This window comes from Convolutriloba macropyga, chromosome 4 (genome assembly GCF_964194025.1).
Source record: "Convolutriloba macropyga chromosome 4, txConMacr16.3, whole genome shotgun sequence".
Taxonomy (NCBI): Eukaryota; Metazoa; Xenacoelomorpha; order Acoela; family Convolutidae; genus Convolutriloba; species Convolutriloba macropyga.
Window position 1 is genome coordinate 40,827,989 of NC_134471.1, and position 25,760 is coordinate 40,853,748.

General features: G+C 32.6%; 1 protein-coding gene across 4 annotated transcripts in view; it reads left to right on the top strand.

Annotated features, from left to right (window-relative positions):
- The window catches only part of LOC142337673 (uncharacterized), a 120,492-nt gene that overhangs the window by 28,610 nt on the left and 66,122 nt on the right, over positions 1-25,760 (top strand). Inside the window, exon 1 of one of the 4 annotated variants that reach the window (XM_075387101.1) lies at positions 6,466-6,618. The exons of 2 other annotated variants lie outside the window; for them this stretch is intronic. The gene's annotated coding sequence lies outside the window, so the exon portion shown is untranslated. Of the gene's footprint in view, positions 1-6,465; positions 6,619-22,176; positions 22,512-25,760 lie in introns of those variants that run through there. One more of the 4 variants, XM_075387094.1, reaches the window with a different exon arrangement.

The window sequence follows — 25,760 nt, forward strand, 5'->3', positions numbered from 1 at the left end:
TTAAACCTGTATTTACAACTGCCATCCCCTAATATTGTGCTGCTCGTTAGGAGCAACGCAAAAAAAGCAGAGAAGAAAAAATCTCAATAGTTCGATTCAAAAAGTGTTATTAGATTGAACATGTCTGAGGATAATTCTCAATGGTTTTTCCTGACAACAATGTGATTAAGTTTTCCTGATTCATCTCAGAGACTTCTGCGGCTACCAGCTCTATCTCATATTTTTTCGCTTATTGTTTCCGAGAGTCAAACAAAACACAATGACGAAAACTACAAATCTCCAAATTTTGTCGGATAACATTGATATTTTTGTCACATTTACTGTTCAAATTACAACCTGAAAGTTATTTAGACCTTCAAGAAATCGCGGCCTCCGTGAACTCGTTCAATTGTAACATCTGCTTAAAATCAAATCTGTGAGAGCACTATTATTTTGATTTTACAGCTTCTGTCAATGTTTTATTAATAGTTTCTGTACAATTCGTACGGCTACGGCTTTGAGCCTTGAGAGTGACTACAAATTGTGTCAGCTAGATCTATGATGATTCGTTTTTGTTGATCCTGCGGGGTCGAGGTTTTTGGTTGATTTTTTTGTAGGAAATTCGCTGAATGCGGTGAATTTTTGTAAGAAATGCGGTGATTGCGGTGAATGCGTTGAAAAAAATATTTCACCGCATCTCACCGAATTTTTTACAAAAATTCAACGCGAAAATCACCGCATTTCTTTCAAAAATTCACCGCATCGACTTTTGTGGCAAATTAATGTAAAAAATGAGTGCGGTGAAAAATAATTCACCAAGTTCACCGCAAAATTCACCACATTTCTTACAAAAATTTACCGACCGCATTCATTTTCCAATGTTTACTTAAATTCACAAGAAATGTGTTAGAAGTGACAGTTGGCGCAGTGGAATAAGGAGTTGAAGACATGCAGGATGTAGGAGGTTCGAAACAGTCTTTGGAAGTGTTTTTTTCGTAAGAATACCGAGAACGGGGTGAAAATAAATAATTCACCGCGATTCACCGTATTCATCGCAAAAAGATGTAAGAAATACGCGGTGAAAATTATTTTTTTCACCGCATTTCTTACGAAAATTCACCGCGAAACCTCGACCCGGGTGCTGTTGCGTGTTGCTTCCTGAACTTTGCTGTGTCCTTGCAAAATCCGCCTGGGTGAAAGTATGTGTGTGTGTACACGCTGGAATTAGGATTCGAAAGTTTGCTGATCAACTTGCTAATCAATTTCTTGGTTCCTGAGAACTAATTTGTGTTCGAGTTCTTCGACACTTACGAGCGTCGTTTTTATAAACTGATAACGTCTGCTGTTCTGCTAACTAACTGTTCTGTCTGGATGCAGGTTTCTTTCGCCAGTTTTTTTTTCTACTGGTTTCAAATGTTTTGTCTATATAGCGAATGGTATGAAGGTGGCTGCGTCGAAGATTTTTGTAGGTGCTTTAATACCTTGATATCAGCAGGTCTACGGTAATCATTAATTGCTACTTGTCAACTTAAAGCGATGCCCTAGTGATCGCCGAATTGAAAAACTTACAAGCAACTTGAAAGCAATCTTGCAAGTGAATGCATACGAGTGCCAAGCTGCTTGCAAGATTTTTGCAAGTTTTAAATTCACTCATTACTAGGGTGGCGTCAGTGAGGCAGTGTATAAGTAGACCTCCTAATATTGTTTATATAATTTAGGCCACGCATAGTGTGCCTGCCTTGAAGTTGCTGATTAATTCTTTAACACTGTCAATCCTCCATGAGTTGAGATGATTGGACGGACAGCAAAACGTATCATCTGATGTAGACTGCAAGTTTCTAAAAAGGTTTTCGCTGTTGACTTTTTCGGCAAGTGGAGGTTTGGTTCTAATGGGGAAGATTTTTTCACCCTACGCTCTTCTGCAAAAAAATTTGACATCTGTGTTTTCTTGTTGGGTTTCCTGGCGATGGCCATTTGTTTGTATATCCGTAGGCATTTTGCTTTGAAAAAGTCTGGAATGATGGTAAAATTAAACAAGGCGGCTCGTTAATGTGCGTTCGCACATGATGTTCCGACCCGAGCTCATCTACATTTTTGACTAAAATGTCAACCAAATCAAGAGATAACAAAAATAGATGTTTGAGTTTAAAACAATCGTTACACATTCTATCTACTAATTGAATTACTAATGCCATGCTTCATTACAGCACCAACGTGACCTGACATTGAAGAGGCTAGAAAAAAAATAGCACCAACAAAATTTTGGCGGCAAAAAATGAATATCTAAATTTAAAAGCACCTGGTAACAACGTCAAAATGCAGTCAGATAAAACCTTAACTACACAAGTTTACCTTTTACTAACTATACAGCAGATGAAAAGTTTTCTTAACGAGACTAGGTAACAAGCCGACAAAAAGAACGAACAGTGAGGCGAAACTTAAAAATTAATCAACATTTTTTGCACCAAGAAAATTCAAAAATCTTAAAAAACATTGGTTTTTAATAAAAAAAATCCTTGATAAATTACTAAAAAGTCATTACAAAACCAAAAGCACCCGTCTGTTGTCAGACTATGCCATAGAAACAAACTAAAGAGAAACTCAAAAAATTACAAACGATTTGCGAAAACACAAACCTTTGCTACCATTAAAATCAATACCTATCATCTGAATATGTATTTTTAATTCAGTTGTTATTTCTGCTATTTCAGTTGAAGGATTTATACTGAAAGATTAAATAAGTTTACTTGGGCCACATTTAAAAACCATTGGGATCTGTTATTACGCGATTGTTCTGAAGGAAGAGAAAAAGAAACGCAAAAAATGGCCATTCAATAAACGTTCAGAAAAACGAAACAACAGTGGCACATAATATCAATATATATGTTATTTCTTGAAATACACGAAATTCGATGGGACATCTGATTGATGAATAGAAGTTAAATTTGACGAAAGGAACCTATTCGCTATATACTGAATGTTTCGAGCAACATCATTCATTCAGTCCTCAATTACAAGCCTATGAGATATGTGAGCAATTTACGGCTACCTAAAGAACAAAAACAGCGAATTCAGGAAAAAAATATGAGCGACAAAAGGGTCGAAGGCATTAAAAAAATGAACTTTTCACTAAACACTCTTCAATTTTAAATTAATTTTTCAGGAGCAATGGGAAAACCTTTTTTATCAATATAATTTCAAAAAATCAACAAATATAAACAAATACATTAGACGCACGAAAATTGCGGGAAAACACGTATTATCAACGCCATTAAATTCATTAGCCTTCAACGGAAGCCAGTATATACAATAAATGATGCCTCGAGGGGACAATAAGTTTTTTTGCCAATCGTATTTCATCAATAAGACCTTACAACAAGTTAATGACTATGAAAACAACAACAGAGAGAGGCAAAAACCACAAATTCAGTAGAAAAGTGCCTGAAGAAAATGTCGAAGCAACTCAAATCATAAGCTCTTCCCTGAAAACTTTATTTATGATCCGTTGAACTTCTTCCCTAAACCAATAGGGACTCTCAGCAGTAAGATGATGTGATAAGATTTCAAAAGGATCGAAAAACAAAATAAAGTACCCAAAAAAAATATGAATTCTCGTGGCATTGATGTTTTAAAACTAATAGGTAGAAGATAAAACCGCTAACCAGATTAATTTTGGCTATAGTAGAACGGAAATGGATTCTGTTAGAACCAACAATGACCAAGAGTATTCACGAAAAAAAATTAGGAATGGTTGAATTTCAAAAAAGTTTCGAAAAATTATTTTTAAACCCTTAACAGCCAGTAAGCTCAATCTTTCATCGGAGCTCAATGACGATGCTCAGATATAACCCATAGGGAGGAAAATGATGTCTGTCATGCACAGATAGTTAAAAAGACATCACAATAAGTCTTATGACAGAAAACAATAACAAAAACAGCAAAAACTAAAATTCAGTAGAAAAATGCGAGAAGAAAGTGTCGAAGACAAATAAACCATTAGCTATTCTCTGAAAACTTTCTCTGTGATCCACTGAACGTCTTCTCTAAGCCAATAGGATTACAATAATCTTTGGATAATGTGATAAAGAGTTCAAAAGTGACCAATAATTCAAAAAATCCAAAAAAAAAATTTAAAAAAATTGAAATCTTTGTCATTGAAGTCATATAACCAATAGCTAGAAGATAAAACAGCTAAACAGAATATTTTTAGTCGCAGTAAAAAGCAAGTGGGTCCAGTCAATACTGAAACTCACTAACAGTTCAAGAAAAATTTAGGAATTGTTATTGTTCAAATAAAATTTTCGAAAAATGATTTTTATTTTAACAGACATTAAATTCAATAGCTTTCAACGGAAGTCAATAAAAACGCTCAAAGATGCCCCGGTGGCAGTACATTTATGTTTGTCATGCATAGGTATTCATTATGAGATCACAGTAAGTATAATGACTATTAAAACAACAAAAAAAAACAGGAGAAAACCAAAAAATCAGTAGAAAAGTGCAAGAAGAACGTGTCGAAGCCATTTAAACCATAAGTTTTTGTTTAAAATTTTTATTGGTCATCCACAGAACATCGTTTTTAAGCTAATGGGAACTGTCAATATTTGGATAATGTGATAAGATTTCAAAAGTAACCAATAATACGTAAAAATCCAAAAAAAATTTTAAAAAATTGAAATTTTTTGTCATTGAAGTCATATAACCAATAGATAGAAGATAAAACCGCTAACCAGTTTAATTTTGGTTGCAGTAGGAAGGAAGAGGGTGCTCTCACCCCTGGACTGACTTACAATTCACTATAATAAGATTATGATTCTTTAATATTCAAAAAAAAATTCGAAAAATTATTTTTTAAGTCTTAACAGCCATTAGCCGCCCCCTCAATGAAATAGACATGTTCACTTAATGCTCATTATGGAACATATTGCACTGTTAGTCAATGAATCCCTACCATAGGACTCCAAAAAAAATAGTAAAACTTCAAAAAGAAATTCAAAATTTCATTCAAAATTACGAAAACTCAGAATCGAAGCCAAAAAAAAACATGAGCAATTCCTTGAAAACGACGTTTTTTGTTCATTGCGCTTCATTCGACTATAAAGGAGTTTTGTCATTAATAGAACGTCGATATAAAATGTGACTTGTCTCTAGGTGACTTAAAAAAGCAAAAAAGAGAAAAGTTTTATTAAAAAAAGGGCTCTCAATTAGAGTTCGATTTTTTTTGATAGTGAACTTCCCTATGAGACCAGAACTAGTCTTTCTATCGCCTTGCATTCAACTTTTACGAACTCAAAATTTATTCTTTTTATAGAAATTTGAATTAATGTTTTCGTAAAAAAGATCTTAGTTTGAAGAAAATTGTACTAAAAGTGAACAATCATGCTAAAGATCCCATTGTTCACACAAAACTTCAATCCTCGATAACTCCTCGAAAAAAACGAAATTCAAAAAAATCTTTTTACTTTTGAATTCTACGCTGGACCAGCTTTTTAATGATACCACTCACATTTCTCTACGACGAATATATCGATCGGCCAAAATTCACTGAACAAAAAAAAAAAAAACCCATTTGAGTATATAGTTCCTTCCCCCACAAGTGGGGTCGGAACAATTAAATCTGTTGGCGTTGACCCTCACTGACTGATGGTATAATAACTGTTTGAGAAGGTGGTGTAGATGATTGCTCAATTGGTAGCTGTAAGAAATCGACCTGATGGGTCTTCTCAACAGGAGCGGAAGTCTTAGTTGCTGCCGTAACACTCTGTAATAACCTGTTGTTTGTCATGCAGATCTTGACTCCAAAATTTCCTGATTAGATTCCAATTGAGCCTGTCGGAGTCTGAGTTTGAACAATTTCCAAAAATCACATTAAAGTAGAAAACTCAAACCTTCTCTCGCCTTTCTTTCAAGAGTTTTTAAACATATTGAGAAAAGATTGCGAGTTCATATTATTATGGCCTGAATTAACCGAGTTAGTCGTTTAGGGACTTCTTTCTGTCAAACTCAATTAACGGCCGCTCTATTTGAGACCTGACACAATAACCAAATCCATATGTTATCTGCGCACAAATAGGCTTTTCTTGTCTTTCAAACAAATTATGTAATTATGAAGAGATTTTGACAGGTGCCAAAAATCCGGAAATTAAAAGACACTCAATTTTACTGTAAAAGTGCGATACACAACTGTAAACTAATGTTTTGTCTATACATTTTCTCAAATGTTATGTTCATATGCGCCATTGTCATTTTGTTCAAAAGTGGCGAGTGAACAGACTCTGGTTCTAATTTAATTTTACTATTTGCTGATTTTGAAAGAGAGAGCGAGAGAGAGAGACAGAGCCTGCAACTGTGCTGTTGCGATTTTTGCGTTTGATTCGATTTCAAACTGACATAATAAAGTGAACCATAGTTCAAAATTGCTCTCTCTTGTTTCAAGAGTGAAAGAGAAAATAAATTCAACAGTGCGTGAACTATTCGAGGCTGATATAGTCATAAACGCGTCTGTGGTATAACACCCGCTTTATTACTACCAGTTAAAGCAACATTCATAACTGTGTCCTACTAATCAGTTATAAATAATGGTGCGCCATTCATAAAACCAATCTTGCAGTTAGATCAGTGAAAATTTATTACTTCTGGGTTAGTTAAACTTCACTCACTTTTAAACTGCGCTTAAAAAATTTTATATTTATCTATCTGAATGTGTGCCTGTTGTACATATTTTTTTTCTCGATGGAAAGTCCAACTTTTGTTGATTTATCTGAAAAAATTCTCTAAAACTTTCATTCAGAATGATGACAACCGCAATTCAAACAGTGATCCAAACCAGCCGTTATCCAAAAAAAAATCCAACATATTGGATAAATTTACATTATTACTTAGAAACGGCTGCTTTTTTGAGGAAACATTTTTTTACCAGGTCGTGCTGAGCTGAAATTTCACTGTTGCAGAAAAATTGAAATACAGCAGAAAAAGTTTTGGAATATAGCAATTCTTAGTGTATTTGACATTCAGAAATAAAATTGGTCGTTCATTTTCAAGAAAAAATTAGATCAGGCATATGAAGATCATGTATTTGATTTGATTTTCACCTGATCATTTTCGTGTGAAATCTCAAATAGTGAAATAGTCACACTCATGGAAAGTCACAGCTAATTTAACTGTATAAGAGAACTATAAAAATTTAATGTTTAAAGTATTTTTCTGAACGTTTAGAACTTTTTGCCTTTTAAATAATTGCAATAATTTTTGGCTCGCTCAATTTCTCCAGATTTAATTACGCGTCCGCATTTAAAGGAGTCCAAAAAGGTCCTTTTGTGATGAGCCGTTGGAAACGCCTGCAGCAAACGGGAGCCTTATTAATTTGGTGAGCGCTTTTCAGTAACAGCAAACTTTAAATCACCCGCTGAATGTGAAGGTAATTGGAAAATTGCTGCTGCTGAGTTTGGGAGAAAGTATATAAAACAACAACTCCCGAGACAAGATTCAAACTTTTGAATCGAGAAAGGTCTTCGTTTGAAAACTGCTATTCAAAACTAGAGAACGATTTTTAATAACCACGCAAATTGTAATGAAATTTGTTTTCCCATTAATAGAACTCGCAAAAGCACTAGATTTCCAGTATATAGTGTATATTAAATTACAAAAATGAAAACTAGATATCTGCTCCAACCCTCAATTTAGTAACTATATTTTACCTTGTCTTCTTGTTATTTAAAGCTTGGCCAAAAACATCTTTTCCGAAAGGACACAAAAAGGTATCATTGAAAAGCTTTTGAAGAGCTTAATTGCTCCTTGAAAACCTTATTCTAACTTTTTGTTTTCTCGCACAAAAAAGGACGCTAATAATTTTGTTTTAGAACAAAACCATTTCCTTGACTTTTCCCGCCACAGAATTGCAACTCGTTTAATTTTTGAAAAAAAAACAGTCTAAGTTTTACAATACTTCCTCAGCTAAATTTGTTTACATTGTTCATAGGAGAATAAACTAAAATGTTTTTCAAGATAATTTATTTTAACAAAAAAATGCTACGTACAAACTTTATTGAAAATTATTCTAATTTTGTTTACTAATTTTGACACGCAATAATTTGCAGTGTCACGTTACAACTTTGTTTAAACTTAAAAAAACCATTCGCAATGTTTTCCTGCAATTAAAATATTTCTGTATATCATTCTATTTTAAACAGAAACATCAACCAATTTTAAACGGTTACTTCTGACCATGTTGTATTTCTCATTTAACACTTTACTTGATTTTACTTGAATACAACTCGCTTCAACTAAAAATGCTGCTTTTGATTTTTATCATGACTATCACTTTATTCCTGTTCTTACGAAAATTTAATTAAAAGAATTGTAGCCACCCAACTGTGCGTAATTTTGCGAAATAATAACATCGAAATTCTATGGCAATAAAGCATAGTGCTCAAAAATTCTACTTTTTCTTTAATACCGCACCTTGAGCTTATGAAGAAAAGCGGGGCATATCAATGCGATCCCCTGCAAAACTTTTCCATACTGATTCTTACACTGATTGAGTTCGAATACATTTTTCAAGACAGTGATGTCATGCGATCACCCTACACGCCGCATCTTCAGCAATATTCGTTGCTTCTGGTGGTATGAACACCTAGAAAGTAAAAATATGTTCAAATCTTAATTTTTAGCATCAAAGATTGTTTCAAAAGAACTCTTAATGACTAAATACAGAAAATTACTACGGTTAAATTTTTCTTCGATTAAGGTGTTTTCCCACAAGAAACTGAAAAGAACAAGTTATTAAAGGTAATTCAGAGGAAAAAAAGTCCCGTCAAGTCATGTTAACATTTGAGATTTGCGTATAAATTATATTAAAAACGCCTGCAAATTATTTTGCATATTGTTAGTTCGTTTTCTTTCTTTTTCAACCTTTCGTTTCTTTTCTGTTTCGTAATGTTTGTTGATTTCACAAGGTTTATAAAGTGCTTGAATCTGAAGATTAACATAACCATTTGGTGAGCACAGTTTCATCGCCTTTTTACAATGAAAAGATTTGAGATTTTCTGAAAAAAAAATACAAAATGTTTTAATTGATTTTCCTCTTGAAAAAGTTCGAACAAAAGTTTCACCATTTTAAACTAACAACTTTAGAAATAACCGACCGAGTTAGCTAAGTAAAACTCGAAAATTATTCTTATTTTAAATTTTTTAAAACAAAAATTACAAACTGTTTTAATTGATTTTTCTCTTGAAATATATTTGAACATAATTTTCATTGTTTCAACTTAAACCAACAAATTTAGCAATGGCCGTAGCTAACTAAATGAAACCTGGAAAGTGTTCTAACTTTAAATTTTCCTCAAATTTAATTATTAGAAATCATTTTTAGAATTTATATTTCTTTTCTCAATAGTGTGCTTTGATATGCGATTTTCTCTTTAGGAGCCAAATATTGCATCTGATCAAACGAAGTTGTTCTCTAACAAATTCGAGCAGAATTGACATCTGTAGGTATTATATTAAAGGAACTTTATTTTGAAAATCTTTTTTAGGAATTGTTTGCCTTTAAAACAAAACTTTCGTTTACGTTTTTGAATATAGATTTGAACTTTTAAAACGAAAATAAATGTTAACTGATATTGTCAATCTTCTGTTTAAAGTAAAACAACAGATTTGAAATGAGCAAAAACTAATTGAAGAGTATGTAAACCTATGCTTTATAAAATTTTTTGATTGTTTATAATTGTATACTGCACGCTATTTTGTAAAATATAAGTTAAGATGTGTTAGACATTTATGTGCGCACGCCCGTTACCGTGTAATTGTAAATATTAAACAGAATTTTTTTAAATTTGTGTCAGGAAAAATTTGTTACAGGGTACTTAGCCCAGAGACAGTGATGAAATTGTTTCTTCCAAAATACATTTTGAGTTTTTGCTACCAATCATCAATTCTTTCTTCCATAGTCAAATTCAGAATTGTTTTAATAAGAATGGATTCCAATGTTTCCTTTATTCAGTCTAGAAGATATTCATCAATTGTTTTTGATGGTTGCTTCAAAACTCAGAGAATGCACTCTGACAAAGTTTCGATTTGACGCAAAAAAAATGCGCATACAAAGATAATGTAAAATTTGCACAAAAATTATTTTAATCACCAAAAAAAGTTTTAGCTTGTCTTATTTCTACTTAAACAGAACATTTTACAGAGAATTGCTCATAATTTGGGATATAGTTTCTTTCAAAAGAACAGCTTTCATTTTTTCTGACTTTAAAAGAACTAAATATCAATAAACTTTTCAGCAACTCTTCAATTAGTCAATAATTTTACGAATTTTTCATAGAGCGCTTGAAATTGAAGATTAGCATATCCAACTGGTGAGCAAAGTTTCATCACTTTTTTGCAATGAAAAGATTTGAGATGTTGTGAAAACAAAAACTACAAATTGTTTTAATTTTTCTCGTGAAAGCAGTTCGACATTCTCACTTTAGATTTTCCTCGATTTTAATTTTTACAAATCACTTCTTTTCACGCTAACGTGTTTTGATGAGCGGATTTTTTTATGAGCCAAACATTGCATCAAAAAATGAATTTGTATTTAACAATTTGAAGCGGAATTGAAAACTGTAGGTAGTAAATAAAACCCTAATTTATTCCATGAATTTTTTTCTAGAACGGCTTGACTTTAAACAAACTTTTAGTTTACGTTTTTGAATATAGATATAACCTTATAAATTGAAATTGTCGGTTGAAAATAAAGTTTTATTATTGAAGCCTATGAATAATTTAATTAACCGAATATTACTACATGAACTGTTGGATAGTACTAAAATTGGACCAAAGACGTAGTCTTTTTTTATAGTTTAGCTTTAAATTAGCTTGACTGAAATTTTGCGGCAAGTTGCAACTTTTCATGATCGAAAAAAAAACGCATCAGGCATCAAATTAAGTTAGCAAATTGTCTTATTTGCTGATTTTCTTAATTATTTGGATTTCTAAAATAATTATTGAAATAACTACTAGCATTATCGAATTCATTGCCATATTGATTGATTTCATCAACATTCTGTTTAAAGTAAAACAACAGATTTGAAATGAGCGAAAATTAATTGAAGAGTATGTAAACCTATGCTTTTTAAAATGTTTTGATTGTTCATAATTGTATATTGCACGCTAATTTGTAAAATCTAAGCTAAGGTGTGTTAGACTTTTATGTGTGCACGCACATTATCGTTCTCTGGAAAATCACTAATAACACTATTCAGTGGACTACTTAACCCACAGACAGATATTCATCAATTGCTTTTGATGGTTGCTTCCAAAATTTTATGAAGCCCTGTGACGAGGGGCCAGTTTCATGACCAAACAGTTCCCATTAAAAAGTAATGTAGAGATTGCGCCACATTTATTATAAACTCCAGAAATATTTTTAACTGATCATCTTTTCTCTTAGCAGGATAGTTAACTGAGAGATGTTCTCAAAATTGAATTTATTTTTATTCAAAGAAAAAACTCTTATTTTTTTATACTTTTAAAGAAACAAAAATTCAATAATTTTTCTTCAACTCTTTAGTTCATTGAAAATTTTATGAGTTTGTAATAGAGCGCTTGAAACTGAAGGTTTAACATATCCAATTGTTGAGCTGAGTTTCATCTTCTTTTTGCAATAAAAAGATTTGAGATTTTCTGAAAAAAAAACAAAAATTACAAATTGTTTTAATTGATTTTTCTCTTGAAAGAAGTTCGATCAAAAATTTAACCATTTTAAACTAACAAGTTTAGAAATAACCGACCGTAGTTAGCTAAATAAAACTCGAAAAGTTTTCTCCTTTAGATTTTTCTCAAATTTAATTTCTTCAGATAAATTTTTTTGTTTTTATTTCTTTTCACACCAGCGTGTTTTTATAAGCGGTTTTCTCTTTATAAGCCAAACGTTGCATTCAAAAAAATGAATTCGTTTTTACTAATTTCAAGCCGAATTGTGGGTAGTCAAGCCGAACAACTGTGGGTAGTAAATTAAAGGAACCTTACTTTTATTCTTTGAGATTTCTTTATGGACTGCTTGACTTTAAACAAACTTTTTAATTACGTTTTTTAAGGAAGACTGAAACTTATAAAATAAAATTAAACACATAAAATTGAAAATGAAATTAAATTGAATATTACTACATGAATTGTTGGATAGTACTAAAATTGGACCAAAGATGTAGGCTTCATTTTTATAGTTCAGCTTTAAATTAGCTGGATTAATTTTTTGCTGTACTTAAGAACTTTTCATAACCGAAACAGTCAATTTTGCATCAATTTATGTTAGCAAATTATCCTAATTGCTGATTTTTTTAATCATTTGATTTCTAAAATAATCATTGAATTCATTACTAGCATTATTAAATTCATTACTATACTACTCGATTTTATGAATATTCTGTTTATGTTAAAACATGTTTAAAATGAGCTAAAATTATTTGAAGAGGATGTAAACATAGCTTTTCAATAAGCGTTGATTGTTTAAAATTGCATTTTGTCAGCTCAATTGGACGCACGTTACCGTGTAGTTGTAAATTTTCTGCAGATTTTTTTAAACTTCTCGGTAGAAACATCAATAACACCAATCAGCAGACTACTTAGCCCAGAGACAGATATATATCAATTATTTTCGATGGTTGCTTCCAAAATCGTTGAAAGCACTGTGATGAGGAGGTTTAGTTTCATGCCCAAAAAATCCCATATAAAGAGTAATGTAAAATTTGCACCACTAATTTTTTAATCTCCAGAAATAGTGTTCACTGGTCATCTTTTCGCTTAAACAGAACATTTAACTGAAAAGTGTTCTCAAAATTGCATATTTTTTATTCAAAGAAAAAATTTTAATTTTCGACTTTTAAAAAAACTAACATTCAATAAACTTTTCTTCAATTAATCAATTAATCAAAGATTTTTTGAATTTTTAATGTTATTATTCTTTTAATGATACAAGAGAATTTATTATTAATTATTGAATATTATTAGTTTTGAATAAATAATATTATTTGACTTCATTGATCCAATATTAAGGAGCTCAAAAATTAAACGATAATTGCAAATTATGAACAAAAATCAAAAACCATTGCATAGTTTTCAAGATTACGCTGCGATGATATCAAATAGGGGACCAAAACTCATTGACAAAACGTGTGAACAACAAAAACAAATTATATTCACTTCTCCCATTAAATCTTTCAAAATATCCACAAATTTAATCGAATCAGAATTAAGACGATTGATAGGTTTCAGAAATCAGCTTTTCTTATGCAGATGTTACACTGAAATTCATAAAAATTTCACTTGTGCTAATTTTTTTTCTAACTTTTCTGAACTTGATTTTGTATTGCAGATTTTTTTTGCAAAAAAATGAAATATATATACAACAGTGAGTATATAAAAAGTTAAAGAGTTTAAATGGATATAAATAGTTTTCTCTCAGCACTTCTTAGTTGCTATGAAATCTTTGAATTTTCACCAAAGCATTGTTTTGTGCGTAATCAGAAATATTGAGCAGCAAAATTTAATCAGCTGCGGTAAAAAAAAATATTATGGAATATATTATGATGAGAGAAAATAATATCATAGATAATGTTAATAGCATAAAATAATAGTTAGAGTACTAAAAAAGCAACGCCATCATAGTGAGAGTAAAGTTTGGGACCTTTGTGAGTTGGGACCCCACAATCACTTAATTGATTGCAATCTTGTACTCCCCAGGCCTAGGAATTTGGCCAAAATTATGTAAGATCAGCGGCAACTAGCGTTGACAAGTCGGAAAATTCGCCGCAATTTTCTTATATATTTTTGCGTTGAATGTGTTGAATTTAAAGTCAAAATTTCAACGCATTCAACGCAAAAATATGCAGGAATTGGCGCTGAATTTTCCAAATTGTCAACGCTAGTTGCCGCTGATCTTACATATTTAGAGTTGAATTTAGCGTAGATCTTACATATTTAGCGTTGAATTTAGCGTAGATCTTACATAATTAGCGTTGAATTTAGCGTAGATCTTACATATTTTTGCGTTGAATTTAGCGTTGATCTAACAAAAAATCAAAGCGTCTACTTGAACTATTAACCTCCAGTTGCGTATGGGACTCGAACTGCTGACCTCCTGTTTGCTTGTCGCCTCTTCTACCATTGTGCCACAGTACCTTGGTTTCCCTAAGAGCCGCAATTCTTACAAGGCGTAGATCTTACATATTTTGCGTTAAATTTAGCGTAGATCTTACATAGTTTGCGTTGATTTTGCGTAGTATTTAACTTAGCATATTCAACACATTTACCATGTGAGGCGTACTGGGAAAAATTTAAAAATTTTTAAAAATTTTGTAAAACAAAATTGAATTCCTAAAATGGTCTGAAATGGTTTTTGCACCGTAAGAGAACACTCAAAGTTTATTTTTTTCTGACTTCATTTTTCTCACTTGTGAAGTATAGGGGTCGAAAAAGTAAAAATTAATTTTTCAAAAAAAAACTTGAAAGTTTTGAAATCGCAACATGGTCTGAATTGGATTTTGCACTATAAAAGTGCACTAAAAATGATTTTTTTCTGACCTCATGTGACTCACCGTAGCAGTATAGGGATCGAAACAGTGAAAAAAATTGATTTTTTGAAAAAAAAATTTGAAAAAGTTCTGAAATCGTAAAATGGTCTGAAATGGATTTTGCACCATAAAAGAGCACTAAAACGTGATTTTTTGCTGACTTCAATTTACCCACCTGTGCAGTATGGGGGGGTCGAAACAGTAAAAAAAAATAATTTTTTTGAAAAAAAAACTTGAAAAATTTGAAATCGTAACATGGTCTGAATTGGATTTTGCACTATAAAAGAGCACTAAAAATGAAAAGGAATGGGAAGATTAGCGTTGAATGCGTTGAATTTATGTAAAAAGAACGCTAAATTCGACGCTAAATATGTAAGATATACGCTAAAATTCAACACTAAATATGTAAGATCTACGCCAAAATTCAACGCAAAATTATATAAGATTAGCGTTGAATGCGTTGAACTTACTTAAAAGAGCACTAAAAATGAAAAGGAATGGGAAGATTAGCGTTGAATGCGTTGAATTTATGTAAAAAGAACGCTAAATTCGACGCTAAATATGTAAGATATACGCTAAAATTCAACACTAAATATGTAAGATCTACGCCAAAATTCAACGCAAAATTATATAAGATTAGCGTTGAATGCGTTGAACTTATGTAAGATCAACGCTAAATTTCAACGCTAAATATGTAAGATCAACGTCAAAATTCAACGCAAAATTATGTAAGATTAGCATTGAATGCGTTGAATTTACGTAAGATCAACGCTAATTTCAACGCTAAATATGTAAGATCTACGCTAAAATTCAACGCAAAATTATGTAAGATTAGCGTTGAATGCGTTGAATTTATGTAAAATCAACGCTAAATTCAACGCTAAATATGTAAGATCTACGCTAAAATTCAACGCTAAATATGTAAGATCTACGCCAAAATTCAACGCAAAACTATGTAAGATTAGCATTGAATGCGTTGAATTTATTTAAGATCTACGCTCAGGCGTAGATCTTACATAAATTCAACGCATTCAACGCCAATCTTACATAATTTTGCGTTTTATAGCGTTGACACCTCGGCCCGGATCCCCACTGTGCCAACTGTCCGCATTGCGAGAGTCATACTATATTCTTCTATAATGAGCTATCATTTCAAGCTCCATTTTATGATAAAAACTTAATTACTAGAGAATAACATGCCCTCTAACATGCTCAAAAGTAACATATGGAGGAAACATTTATTACGAGTCGCAACATGAGAATTGATTTTTCGTCTGCAGAACAAATCAAACAAAGGGTGCTGCTAAGGTTGTTCGACAAAAGACAAGATGTTTCGAAGATGGCTAATTTTTCAAAATTATCGACTCTTTAAATAATCACTTTAAATGGATACTGTCTTGGAAATCATTATTAAAGTTACGTAATATCAATTGTCCATATCGTAAGTAACAATCACTTAGTAGTAATCTATTCCATAAACGATGCGTTTTCTCCGACAATGAGCACTTCCAGACCCACTTTTTCACGACTCTCGTCATTGCCATATCACAGAATATTATATTCCACAAAAAGTCTTTTATTGGCAAAAAAAAGAGTTTTCTCATGGTCAATTCTGTAAACAACGCCTTTTCATGATTCAATGCATTCGACAAATTTTTTCATGGTTCAGGGATTGATTTTCATGGATCTATTCATTGGTGGAAAATAAGTGTAAGATTAAAAACGTTCAAAAATTCTCTATGTTGAGTTAAAAAAAAGTGACTACCAAGATTCTTATTTTCATTTCAATGGATTATCCATTTTAATGACAAAGAAGCGTTCGCCAAAAACCATTCGCCAAAAAGGTGCCTCAATTTCACTAGCTCTTTCAATCGGGTTGATAAATAAACCAGTTAAAGAGAAAGTTTAGTATCCACAAAAGTCGACCATGAATGTATAGATATTATGTGTGTAGTAATTTGAAAGATATTGTGATATATCGAGAAGTGGCGAACTTAGCAACTTAAGTTAAAACTTTGGTATATAAAGAAAACTTTCTTACCTGATGTTTGGTGAAGTGAAATTGAATAATGGCTTCTAATTTGAACCGAATCGTCATTTCAAATTTGTTCATACCACAAGATTATCAGTATACATAAACCAAAAATTTGTGTGATAGATTCGACCTTCCCACCACCAGATATGATCAGAAACCAACTCTCCGGCCCTCCCAGTAGATAGAAATGACATGTTCTCAGGTAGGGAGAACAATGTGTTAAGTGCAAAAACTGCACTAGTACTTGCTATATACGGCAAGGGGAAAAACTTGTTCACAACTAAAGTGTAAATTAGCCCATATCAGTTTATCGATATCTAGACGAATCAGTAAATTTTCTTACTGATACGGACTTTAAATACCTAAGAAATTTTGTACATTTAGGCCATTTTGAATTCAATTATTAAAATAATAAAATTTTTGTTACTCGTGCCCGAGACCACGACAGATAACAAAAATTCGAATCTCTTTTTTTTATTGATTTCTAGTAGGCAAAACATTTATTTGAATTCAAAGTCAAAAGCTTTTAATATTTGTACTAAACTGTTTCTGGGTGTAATTAAGACCCATTAGGAGGGTTTTGTTTGTTTATAAAAAATGTTATTATTGAAAAACTTTCTCATATCTAGCCAAAGAAACTATGTACCCTCGTTTTTATTAGTTGACAAAACAACAAAATGAATGTTTGAAGATTACACAAGGATTGATTAAAAAAGTTGAAACACCAAACATGCACAAAGTTGGAGAAGTTGTTAAATTAGCAAAAACTATCTGAATGAAAAATTTATTCGTCATATTCAAAATATACTCCGTACGTTTTTCATATTGAAAAAATCCAAGAAGAGACCGTGTGTTGAAACATATTTAGACATACCACGACCCTAATAGGTTTTTTCTTTAAAAGTCAATACTTGGTCGGGTCGAGGTTTTCCCAGATCGTCAATAGATGGTCTGGAAGAGCATTTGTGGTATCATTACACGGTCCAGCTTGGGCATTTTTGGGTCAAGCCAAAATCGAGGTACTCGTTGAAGTCATTGCCAAATCATTTTGTAGCTCTTTTTGGTCGAGCATGGTCTTTTCATGGACAATTTTAGTTGAGGACGATATTTTAATAGATTTAGATCTCGACTAAGGGTGTGCATTGTAAGAAAAAAGTGAAACATATTTCTATTACCTCATAAAAGTCCGATCTTGGGAGTTAATTTGTTCAAGTTGTGCTTTGTTTTTGTGTAATTTGAGCTTTCAACTTGTGCTGTAAATGTTTCAAAGTCAATTCTATTTATATGCTGCGTCACAAAAATCAAACTTGCCTTCGATTGAACTTTTAATTTGGCTTTTGATGGCAGTAGGTGGTGAAGGGACACGGAGGAGAGGGGTGTAGAGGGCAAGGGGGTGGGGGTGGGGTGGGGGTGGGGGGGTCCGTTTGCTCTTACTGTAGACAAGAATTGTCTCGATTAACGAAAAGATGAAAAGACGTACACTGTGATACAAGCACTTGCTTTTATCGATCTAATAGAGACATTATTCCCCGAATAGAAGTTGGAACAAATCTACGATACGGGATACAAAAAGCGTGTGCAAAAAGCTAACATTCTACGCCCGCATTGACTAGTATGGGGTTCTCTTTAGATTTTAATAAGCCTACTTTTGCCCGGTATCAAATTGAATCTACCTTTCAAAAACAGTTCACATACTTTTTAGCCCATTTTCAATCTATAGACTGCTTAAGACAGTCGCCCCGGATCAGCTCAAACAACAGAAAGATTCATTTTCATTCAGAGAGCCGAAAGCGGTCAAACCGAAATGTAATTTCAGTTTTTTTAAACAAACTTGCTAAACCAAATGAACGTTCTAGTTTCAGTCTGTTACAAAAATGCTTCTATTTGTACCAATTTTTGCAACAAATTAACTGTCAAACATCAACATGTTGTTTGAACAAGATCTTCTGTGGGCAAGATTGTCTTGTAAAGCAGAAACAATATTTTTTGGCCAAGTTGCAGTTATGTTAGGCGACCAGTTGAATATTAAGCAATCATCAATGTGGATAGAACAGGTATGTAGTGGTAGTTAGCAGATATGTTGTGAATACAGTGTATAAAAATAAGAGGGTGTTGGGTTATGTTACCAGATTGCAAAAAAATGAATTATATATATAACAGTGAGTATAAAAGAGTTAAAGAGTTTAAATGGATATAAATAGTTTTCTGTCAGCACTTCTTAGTTGCTATGAAATCTTTGAATTTTCACCAAAGCATTGTTTTGTGCGTGATCAGAAATATTGAGCAGCAAATTTTAATTAGCTGCGGTAAAAAAATATTATGGAATATATTATGATGAGAGGAATTAATATCATTATGTCATAGATAATGTTAATAGCATAAAATAATAGTTAGAGTACTAAAAAAGCAACGCCATTATAGTGAGAGTAAAGTTTGGGACCTTTGTGGGTTGCGACCCCACAATCACTTAATTGATTGCAATCTTGTACTCCCCACTGTGCCAACTGTCCACATTGCGAGAGTCATACTATTTTCTCCTATAAAGAGCTATCATTTCAAGCTCCATTTTATGATTAAAAACTTATTTACTAGAGAATAACATGCCCTCTAACATGCTTAAAAGTAACATATGGAGGAAACATTTTTTTCGATTCGCAACATGAGAATTGATCTTTCTTCTGCAGAACAAATTAAACAAAGGGTGCTGCTAAGATTGTTCGATAAAAGACAAATTGTTTCGAAGATGGCTAATTTTTCAAAATTATCGACTCTTTAAATAATCACTTTAAATGGATACTGTCTGGGAAATCATTATTAAAGTTACGTAATATCAATTGTCCATATCGTAACTAACAATCACTTTGTAGTGATCTACTCCATAAACGATGCGTATTCTCCGACAATGAGCACTTCCAGACCCACTTTTTCACGACTCTCGTCATTGCCATATCACAGACCATTATATTCCACAAAAAGTCTTTTTATGGCAATAAAAGAGTTTTCTCATGGTCATTTTAGTAAACAACGCTTTTTAATGATTCAATGCATTCGACAAATTTTTTTCATGGTTCAGAGATCAATTTTCATGGATCTATTCATTGGTGGAAAATAAGTGTAAGATTAAAAACGTACAAAAATTTTCTATGTTGAGTTAAAAAACTGACTACCAAGATTTTTATTTTCATTTCAATGGATTATCCATTTTAATGACAAAGAAGCGTTCGCCAAAGACCATTCGCCAAGAAAGTGCCTCAATTTCACTAGCTGTCTAAATTGGGTTGAAAAATAAACCAGTTAAAGAGAAAGTTTAGTATCCACAAAAGTCGACCATGAACGTTTAGATATTATGTGTGTAGTAATTTGAAAGATATTGTGATATACCGAGAAGTGGCGAACTTATCAAATTAAGTTAAAACTTCGGTATATAAAGAAAACTTTCTTACCTGATGTTTGGTGAAATGAAATTGAATAATGGCTTCTAATTTGAACCGAATCATCGATTCAAATTTGTTCATACCACGAAATTATCAGTGTACATAAACCAAAAATGTGTGCGATAGATTCGACCTTCCCACAACCAGATATGATCAGAAACCAACTCTCCGGCCCTCCCAGTAGATAGAAATGACATGTTCTCAGGTAGGGAGAACAATGTGTTAAGTGCAAAAACTGCACTAGTACTTGCTATATACGGCAAGGGGAAAAACTTGTTCACAACTAAAGTGTAAATTAGCCCATATCAGTTTATCGATATCTAGACGAATCAGTAAATTTTCTTACTGATACGGACTTTAAATACCTAAGAAATTTTGTACATTTAGGCCATTTTGAATTCAATTATTAAAATAATAAAATTTTTGTTACTCGTGCCCGAGACCACGACAGATAACAAAAATTCGAATCTCTTTTTTTTATTGATTTCTAGTAGGCAAAACATTTATTTGAATTCAAAGTCAAAAGCTTTTAATATTTGTACTAAACTGTTTCTGGGTGTAATTAAGACCCATTAGGAGGGTTTTGTTTGTTTATAAAAAATGTTATTATTGAAAAACTTTCTCATATCTAGCCAAAGAAACTATGTACCCTCGTTTTTATTAGTTGACAAAACAACAAAATGAATGTTTGAAGATTACACAAGGATTGATTAAAAAAGTTGAAACACCAAACATGCACAAAGTTGGAGAAGTTGTTAAATTAGCAAAAACTATCTGAATGAAAAATTTATTCGTCATATTCAAAATATACTCCGTACGTTTTTCATATTGAAAAAATCCAAGAAGAGACCGTGTGTTGAAACATATTTAGACATACCACGACCCTAATAGGTTTTTTCTTTAAAAGTCAATACTTGGTCGGGTCGAGGTTTTCCCAGATCGTCAATAGATGGTCTGGAAGAGCATTTGTGGTATCATTACACGGTCCAGCTTGGGCATTTTTGGGTCAAGCCAAAATCGAGGTACTCGTTGAAGTCATTGCCAAATCATTTTGTAGCTCTTTTTGGTCGAGCATGGTCTTTTCATGGACAATTTTAGTTGAGGACGATATTTTAATAGATTTAGATCTCGACTAAGGGTGTGCATTGTAAGAAAAAAGTGAAACATATTTCTATTACCTCATAAAAGTCCGATCTTGGGAGTTAAGTTGTTCAAGTTGTGCTTTGTTTTTGTGTAATTTGAGCTTTCAACTTATGCTGTAAATGTTTCAAAGTCAATTCTATTTTTATACTGCGTCACAAAAATCAAACTTGCCTTCGATTGAACTTTTAATTTGGCTTTTGATGGCAGTAGGTGGTGAAGGGACACGGAGGAGAGGGGTGTAGAGGGTAAGGGGGTGGGGGTGGGGGTGAGGGTGGGGGGGGGGGGGGTCGGTTTGCTCTCACTGTAGACAAGAATTGTCTCGATTAACGACGAGTTGAAAAGACATACACTGTCAAGCACTTGCTTTTATCGATCTAATAGTGACATTATTCCCCGAATAGAAGTTGGAACAAATCTACGATACGGGTTACAAAAAGCGTGAGCAAAAAGCTAACATTCTACGCCCGCATTGACTAGTATGGGGTTCTCTTTAGATTTTAATAAGCCTACTTTTGCCCGGTATCAAATTGAATCTACCTTTCAAAAACAGTTCACATACTTTTTAGCCCATTTTCAATCTATAGACTGCTTAAGACAGTCGCCCCGGGTCAGCTCAAACAACATAAAGATACATTTTCGTTCAGAGAGCCGAAAGTGGTCAAACCGAAATGTAATTTCAGTTTTTTAAACAAACTTGCCACACCAAATGAACGTTCTAGGTTCAGTCTGTTACAAAATTGCTTTTATTTGTACCAATTTTTGCAACAAATTAACTGTCAAACATCAACATGTTGTTTGAAGAAGATCTTCTGTGAGCAAGACTGTCTTGTAAAGCAGAAACGATGTTTTTCGGCCAAGTTGCAGCTATGTTAGGCGACCAGTTGAATCTTAAGCAATCATCAATGGGGATAGAACAGGTATGTAGTGGTAGTTAGCAGGTATGTTGTGAATACAGTGTATAAGAATAAGAGGGTGTTGGGTTATGTTACCAGATTGGAGGTACTTAAAGCACTTGAGCATTATAACTGTTTAAATTGGCTTTTACCTTTTACTCTTTCTCTTTCTTTTCTCCTTCTCTAGTAGTCATTTCCTCCTTTGTCTTCCTTTCAATTTGCAAATTTCCACTTAATTCACTTTCCTCCTAATTCGCTCCTCAATACTATTACACACCTTCGGGCCTCTTTCTTGTTTCCAATTTATCTCTCATAGTCCACTCATAGTGAAGGGCGTTGTTGTAGTTTTGGCTGAAATTATTTACTCCAGTTTAGCAAATTTTTGAACTAATAATATTGGGAAAAAACATTCGCTATTACTTATCTAAACTTCGTGATTATTGCTGAAAGATCTGGCCTGGTCGACTTCAGCCAAGTAGGTACCTAATTCACGTCTGCTCTCCCTCAACTGGGGGCGGGGGGGGGGGGGGTTGATCAGTTTTCGGTACAGTTAAGTCAGCCAACATACATATTTATCATAGAAAGATAAGAACAGTATATTAAACGTTTCGCAAAAACTACTCGCAAAAAGTTTGGCAAATGTGATAACTACTCTTCACTAGACTTTTAGTTGCTACAGAAATTATACACAAATATTCGTAATAATATAAATACTTTAGTTGAGACCAGATATTCATCTTGCAAGATCTTGCAAGATTCTTGCAAAAAATGGTTATCTTGCAAGATCTTGCAAGACGAAGGCTATCTTTTAACATCTTGCAAGATGAATGGGTATCTTGCAAGATTCAGGTCGTATCGGTCGAGCTCTGCTCTCATTGTTGGCTACAGGCGCATTTCTTTTCTCTCCGAGACGAAGTTTCTGTATTTTAAGAGATAATTTGAAACAAAATGAATGCAGCTAGATGTTTGATTTTGACGAACAACTTAATTTCAGCTGAAGAGTTAAGCCAAAATTTTACTCAGTTCTTTAAGCGAAAATATTACTGTTCTGTTGAGTACTACAAAAACAATGAGGAAGATTTTCGAAATTTTTGATTGTTCCCTTAGTCTTAGGGGATCGCCATATTTACAGTTTAGTTTTTTCATCAAAATTTTTGGAACAATTTCAAAAATAGTTTCATTATTTCACATTATTAATTGTTCTGGTGATTTGCTTACACTTTTTCTGATTTCCCTAACATTATATGCTTTTTCTTTAGAATTATTTTGTTTTGGGCAGAAAACTCAAATTTGACTCTGCTTTAGTTGTAAAATGTTAGTGTAAAATTTATTTTGAGACAAAGAGCTAGTTTCAAGATATATGCATATATTAATGCTAATATATTTCGTGCATATATTAATTCTTTGCATATTTGTAAAATGGATGACTATCTAGCAAGATTCCTGCAAGACGAATGGTTATCTTGTAAGATTTTGAAATATTTGGGAAAAAATCGCGGAAGATGATGTATCTTCCGGCAAGATACCCATGTGAAATCGCCTGGTCTAGTAATGCGAAATAAATGTCATTTTAAGACAAAGATTTTGATTGAAAAGACTTTTATTGACACACACAAGTAAATGCTTATTTAGAACTAAAGATTTATTCGTCGTTTTTGTTTTAAAAAAGTCTTATTTAAAGCTTTGCTCTTTGCCTGTGATTGTTGTTTATTAGAGGCAAGTTCTGGAAAGTTTTACTATTTTTACAAAACTATAACAAGGAGAAAAGACATTTAATAATATAAAGTGTCATCTCATATGATTATATGTCAAATTTTCCGCAATCTGTGAAATGTATAATTCCGTCCTTTGTTAATATTTCAACGAATAATTGCCAAATTCTTTTACATATAGCACAATTTTATATCTTGATACAGAACGCGTCAGGATCAATTTTTTTTTTACAATTTTACACACTTAAACTAGATCACCAGCCAACAACTTGACCGGAACGACCCTGATTTCATTGGTGGGGAACTTTTTTGCTATTGCAGTTTGAATTTCTCGCCATCTCACAATAAAACATTGAATAATGGCTTAGGTAGCAAGTGCACATTTTGTAAAACTTTTGAGAATTTTATTTTGCGCTAAGCAGTAGAATTTGTGAGAGTGCCGAGTTATATTGAGCAAAAGTAAAAAAAAGCAGAATATCCAGTCGGTATCAGCTCCTCTAGACACTCAATAGTTGAATGAAGAATTCAATTGCGACATAAAAGCATGTGTTGCTATTAATCTAGACTCCGGACTCTTTTTTTTAGAAAATTCTAGTAAACCATGACTTTTCCAGTGGGCCAAAGAAGTGCCACTTTTTTCTGACATCGGATCCACCCAAAACTTTTCACTAAAATTATTTTACTGAATTTGTTGTACTAATTTATAAGTTACAAATCGAGCCATTCACAGCAGTTTAAGTTTGATTATCTGCAAAAAGGAACAAACTGATTAATTGTACACTAATCAGCTGCAATAGTTACTATCAAACTTCTCAGTACACTCCACTACAACTGATGCGCAAATATATATACAAAAAAGATATAAACGAAAGAGTGATTTATATCGCTCTACATAAAAAATTGCCCGAATAGTTTAATAACACAATATCTAATAATCAATTACTCAGTTAAAATTTGGGAAAAAAAACAATGTCGACGTTGTTAAAACCATGAGCTATTCAATAAGACCATTATATACGATTAACTTCTCTGTCATCAAAACTAAAACAAACTCTGATTAATTATGTAGTATGAGGCAAAAACAAAAATTAAGAAACATAAAAATTGTCAAATACTTTTAAAGAAAATATTACAAATTAATCAAATCACGAAAGATTTATGAAAACTCAAAATAACCGAGCATAACATCACTAAAAAAGATAAAGTATTTCTCTCTAGAAAAAAGATGTAAGCTGTGTTTAACTTTATAGACTATGTAAAAAATTGTCAGAAATGAGATTTACAAATTGCCGACATTCGAAAACGTTATGATTAGGCCAATTATACCTCAAATTATTGGATACTAAGTTTTAAGACAACAAGTTATTAACTTGTATTGACATATCTTTAACTTTTGCGAACAATGTTACAAAAACACATTTTTGAAGCCGTTAAAAGCATAAGCTGTCAATTGAGCAGATTACGACTGTATAAATGAAGTTTTTTTGAATATCAACAAGCCCTGGTTTCAAAGGGACCCTGCAAATAAGATATCAAAAACTACCACAAGCAATGACCAGTGTCAAAAGCCAGAAACCACAGCGTCATAGCCATAAAACCATCAGCTGCCGCATATAAACAAAAGAAACATTGTTTGCTCAACCAAATGTGGATGGGAGATGTCGTAATTAGCATCTAGATCTTGCTTGAAAACGATGGAACTTACTTGAAGCATATTTATTATAATTCGGTGAGCAATTGATGTTCTTTTCTCAGATGGAATCTCAAACTTGGATCTTATTATTTGTTTCTCAAAAAAAGTTTGACTAAAGATTCTTGTAAGATTCCTGCGAGACTACCTCTCTCCTGTAAGATCTTTGCTCTTGACTAGGGTAAGCTTCAAGTAAGATGTGCTCGATCGAATCTATTACTGTTCATTTCCACAGTTGTTGCGCTTGTGTAACAATCACATCTCGGTAACATTTCTTGAAAAATAGCTATTCTCTGTTGATGATACTTTACGCTGAAATAAG